Below are 6,277 nucleotides of genomic sequence, written 5' to 3' on the forward strand. Positions count from 1 at the left end.
CCGATCGAATCAGAATCGCCGTTTGACATTAGCCCCCATTAAAAAATATCTTAAACGTCCAAAAATTTACTTATAACCATTAGTATCGCGATGACATTCAGCATAACTAACCTTTATATAAAATTACATGCCTCTTCCCAAATGTTTGAGGATCGGCCCATATTTGACCCTAGCTCCCATATAAAGCCTCTTTTAGAAATTTAGTTTTTCATCAATAAATTGCTTAAATATATCGGAATTAAGGTAAAATTCAACAAATTTTTTATGAAAAATAAATAATTTATCTTCTGTCGATTAATTTTCACAAGATTAAACAATTTTCTTCACAAACATGAAGATTTCAGATTTTCATGTATAAAATAATTAAATTTATGTAATCCCGAAATCCCGTAAAATCCCGAAATCCCGAAAAATCCCGGGATCCCGAAATATCCCGGGATCCCGCGATTGCAATTTTCAAAATCCCGAATCCCGGGATTTGTAAAAGCCAGTCCCGTTTGGCATCCCTACTACTTATAGTCTGGGCTTAGGTTGACTGTTTCCAAAAATAATGAAAGTTTTTCTTTACACAAATTTTCCTAAATAAAGTGATAATCAGAAAGGATTATGGGTTCATAGTCTTTTGAATTTGTCCAGACTACACACAAGTCTATAGTCCAGTCTACAGACAAGACCTGACTCTATACAATACAATACTATATAGACTATAGACAATACTATAATTCAGACTATAGACAAGTATATAAACAAAGCTAATAGTACATAATATAGACAAGTCTATAGAGAAGACTATAGTCCAGAAGAAAGGCAAAACAATAGCCCAGACTATAGACCGGACTGTAGACAAGACTATAGTTCAGACTATAGACAAGACAATAGTCCAAGGCTAAAGTCCTGGACTATAGACAAGACTATAGTTCAGACTATATAGGTCAGACTATACACCAGACTATAGTCCAGACTAAAGACAAGACTATAGTCCAGACTATAGACAATACTATAGTCCAGACTATAGACAAGACTATAGTCCAGACTATAGAGAAGACTATAGTCCAGAATATAGACCAGACTATAGACAAGACTATAATCCAAAAGTTAGAAAAGACTATAATCCAGAATGTAGACCAGACTATAGTCCAGACTATAGACAAGACAATAGTCCAGACTATATTTAAGACTATTGTCGATACTATCGACAAGACTATAGTTCAGATTATAGATAAGACTATAGTCCAGATTATAGACAATACTATAGTCTAGAATATACACAAGGCTATAGTCCAGACTATAGTCCAGTCTATAGGCTAGGCTATAGTCCAGGCAAAATAGGCAAAACTTTAGTCCATTCTATAGACAAAAATAAAGTCCAGTCTATAGGCAGTATTATAGATAAGACTATAGTCCAGACTATAGACAAGACTATAGACCAGACTATAGACAAGACTATATACCAGCCTAGACAAGACTATATACCAGACTATGACAAGACTATAGTCCAGACTATAGACAATACTATAGTCCACACTATAGACAATACTATAGTTCAGACTATAGACAAGACTATATACTAGACTATAGACAAGACTATAGTCCAGACTATATTCAAGACTATTGTTGATACTATAGACAAGACTATAGTTCAGATTATAGATAAGACTATAGTCCAGATTATAGACAATAAAATAGTCTAGAATATAGACAAGGCTATAGTCCAGTCTATAGGCTAGGCTATAATCCAGTCTATAGGCAAGACTTTAGTCCAGTCTATAGAAAAAAATAAAGTCCAGTCTATAGGCAGTACTATAGACAAGACTATAGTCCAGACTATAGGCAAGACTATAGTCCAGACTATAGACAAGACTATAGTCCAGACTATAGACAAGACTATAGTCCAGATTATAGACAAGACTATAGTCCAGACTATAGACAAGACTATAGTCCAGATTATAGACAATAAAATAGTCTAGAATATAGACAAGGCTATAGTCCAGACTATAGTCCAGTCTATAGGCTAGGCTATAATCCAGTCCATGGGCAAGACTTTAGTCCAGTCTATAGAAAAAAATAAAGCCCAGTCTATAGGCAGTACTATAGACAAGACTATAGTCCAGACTATAGGCAAGACTACAGTCCAGACTATAGACAAGACTATAGTCCAGACTATATACAAGACTATAGTTCAGACTATAGATAATACTATAGTCCAGACTATAAACAATACTATAGACAAGACTATAGTCCAGACTATAGACAATACTATAGCCCAATACTATAGTTCAGACTATAGACTATAGACCAGACTATAGACAAGACTATAGACCAGACTAACGACAAGACTATATACCAGCGTAGACAAGACTATATACCAGACTATAGACAAGACTATAGTCCAGACTATAGACAAGAATATAGTCCAGATTATAGACAAGAATATATACAAAACTATAGTCCAGACTATAGACAAGAATATAGTCCAGACTATAGACAATAATATATAGAAAACTATAGTCCAGACTATAGACAAAACTATAGTCCAGATTGTAGACAATATTATAGTCCAGACTACAGACAGGACTATGGTTCCGACTATTTACAAGAATATAGACAACACTGTTTTCGAGAATATAGACAATACTATAGTCCAACTGATAGTCAAGACTATAACTCAGAATGTAGACAAGACTATAGTCCAGACTATAGACTATAAGCTAGAATATAGACAAGACTAAAGTCAAGAATATAGACAAGGCTATAGTCCAGTCTTTAGGCTAGGTTATAGTCCAGTCTATACTTCATTCCAGTCTATAGACAAGAATATAGTCCAGTCTATAGGCAAGACTATAGACAGGACTACAATGTAAACCATATAGTCTAGACTATAGTCCACACTATAGACTAAACACATATGTATATAGATAACTGATATCTTCTACTTTAAAATATTGCCACTCAGTCAGTCTATTGGCAATACTGTATCGCCGCCACCAGTTGCTCATAGTGTTTTTGTAGTTTTGTATAAAATTTCCATTGAAGGAACAGACGAAAAAAACACACGCATTAAATTACAATTTTAAATCATTGCATTGGACATGGTACTTTTCTCCACTATGATATGTAAATCGTATGAGTGTAATACTAGTAGTAATGATTTTTTGTGACCTTTTTTTATTGTGTTGTTGTTGCTGCAGTTGTTGTATTTGTTGGAATTATTGAAAAAAATAAAAGATACTTAACGCATACCTTAAGTACTTAAGAACTGAGGGAAGTAAACTAAAGCTCTGATAACTGAAAATCAAAACATTATTGAGATAATTCCGAAGAGGATATAGAGAAACTTTTAAGGACTGAAATTGGGTTTTTCGAAAGATTTAAAAGAACTAGAATGGATTGTTTTTAGAATTTAAATATTGAAATTGACATCAAACTTAAGGCATACCTTCCCCTTTCATTATTCAACATTTAAATGTTGCCACAAGTCAATGACCACTTAAAGTTGTAAAATGAGAAAAAAAAAAACGCATTTTTCAAACAAAGTATTTATTGCTGCATTATGTGCGACTGACTATGAGTTCTATGTCCATGTAGAATAGATCATCATTAATTAGGGTCACGTGTTGGAAAGAATAAAAAAAAAAAAACACAGAACTACTTCAAAGTATTTGGTTCATGTGGATGCATAATACTATAACAACAAAGAAAAATCTCCGAAATAGAATAAAAATAAAAACGAAACACCGGAAATGTAATGAAAACACTTCATATTTAAATGTTCTCAAATTCTGAAAACTGTTACATTAACACTAAAATTTGAATATCGTATTTTATCTTTTAAATTCAATTAGTTTACTTTACTTTTTCAAAGAAAATATCTGAAATTTAAAACCTAAATTAAACACAATTTTTTAATATTTTACACTTAAACAAAAAGAAAAATGAAACTTTATAAACATTCGATTCTTAAAAACCCTGGGAATATCATATATTTAGTATTTGAAAATTTATAACAAACACTTTCAAAACTTTAATATTATTTGTAAACAAATATTTTTGTTTATTTTGTAAATTGAAATTTTTGTTATAAAATTAGCTAAAAATGTTGAAAATACTTATTGCACCCAAAACACAACAGTTTTATATATTTTTAAGAATTTCATTTCAAAATACTGGTCACTGTTTAAATATACAATTTATTTTGAGAATTTTATGACTTTTAAATAAACAATACTATTGTTAAATACATTTATTTTGCTTGTTTCTTTAAGTTTATTTTTTCTTTAAAAACATGTGGAAATACAAAAAAAAAAAAAAAATGCGATAAAAATCAAGGCTGGGGAAGCAATAAATATATGTTTTATTGTTATTTAAGAATCAATAATCATTGCAATACTTTATTTACAATAAAAATCCTATAAGAGGGATCATAAGTAATTTACAAATTGTAAGTTTTGTATTGAAAATTTAGAAAAAATTTTCTACAAATACAGAAAATATGATTTTTTACAAAAATCACGAATCAACAACAGTCCAGACTATAGATAAGTCTATAGTCCAGACTATAGAAATGATTATAGTCCAGACTATAGAGAAAACTATAGTCCAGACTATAGAGAATATTATAGGCAAGACTTTAGTCCAGAGTAAAGACAAGACTATAGTCCACACTATGGACAAGGCAATAGTCCATACTTTAGACAAGACCATAGTCCAGACTATAGACAAGAGTATAGTCCAGACTATAGACAATACTATAGTCCAAATAATAGAATAGACTATAAGCAAGATTATAGTCCAGACTATAGACAAGACTATAGATAAGACTATAGTCCAGACTATGGAGAAGACTATAGACAAGACTATTATAGTCCAGACCAAAGACAAGACTATAGTCCACACTATAGTATTGTCCAGACTATAGACAAGACTATAGTCCAGACTATAGACAAGACTATAGTCCAGACTATAGACAAGACTATAGTCCAGACTATAGGCAAGACTATAGTCCAGACTATAGGCAAGACTAAAGTCCAGAGTATAGACAAGACTATAGTCCAGAGTATAGACAGTACCACCACATGGACTATAGACAATAATAGTTTTTACTATAGACAATACCAGTGCGGACTAAAGTCCGTACTATAGTATTGTCTATACACTATATACAAGACTATAGTTCAGACTATGGACAAGACAATAGTCCAGACTTTAGACAAGACTATTAGTCGAGACTTTAGACAAAAAAATAGGCCACACACATAAAGACAATAGTCCACGCTATAGTATTGTCTATAGACAAGACAATAGTCCAGACTATGACCAAGGCAATAGCCTATAATTTAGAAAAGACTATAGTCTAGAATATAGACAAGACTATAGTCCAGACTATAGACAATACTATAGTCCAGACTATAGACAAGACTATAGTCCAGACTATAGACAAGAATATAGTCCAGACTATGGACAATACTATAGTGCAGACTGTAGACAAGAATATAGTCCAGACTATAGAATAGATTATAGTCCAGACTATAGAAAAGACTATAGTGCAGACTATAGAATAGACTATAGTCCAGACTATAGAATAGACTATAGTCCAGACTATAGACAAGACTATAGTCCAGACTACAGACAAGACCATAGTCCAGACTATAGACAAGACTATGTATAGTCCAGACTATAGACAAGACTATATATAGTCCAGACTATAGACAAGACTATATATAGTCCAGACTATAGACAAGACTATATAGTCCAGACTATAGACAAGACTATAGTCCAGAGTATAGACACATGGACTAAAGACAATATAATAGTTTTTACTATAGACAATACCAGTGCGGACTAAAGTCCGTACTATAGTATTGTCTATACACTATATACAAGACTATAATTCAGACTATGGACAAGACAATAGTTCAGACTTTAGACAAGACTATTAGTCGAGACTTTAGACAAAACAATAGGCCAGACTATAGACAAGACTATAGAGAAAACTATAGACAAGACTATAGAGGAGACTATAGACAAGACAATAGTCCAGACTATAGACAAGACTATAGTCCAGACTATAGACAAGACTATAGTCCGACTATAGATAAGTCCCTACTATAGTATAGTCTATAGTAAAGACTATATACAAGACTATAGTCCAGACTATAGTCCGTACTATAGTATTGTCTATAGTCCAGACTATAGTCCAGACTATAGACAAGACTATATATATAGTCCAGCCTATAGACAAGACTATAGTCCAGGCTATAGAATAAACTATAGTCCGGAC

This window comes from Lucilia sericata, unplaced genomic scaffold (genome assembly GCF_015586225.1).
Source record: "Lucilia sericata isolate MDLA Ls3-8-SP2 unplaced genomic scaffold, ASM1558622v1 Contig001338F_arrow, whole genome shotgun sequence".
NCBI classification, from domain to species: Eukaryota; Metazoa; Arthropoda; class Insecta; order Diptera; family Calliphoridae; genus Lucilia; species Lucilia sericata.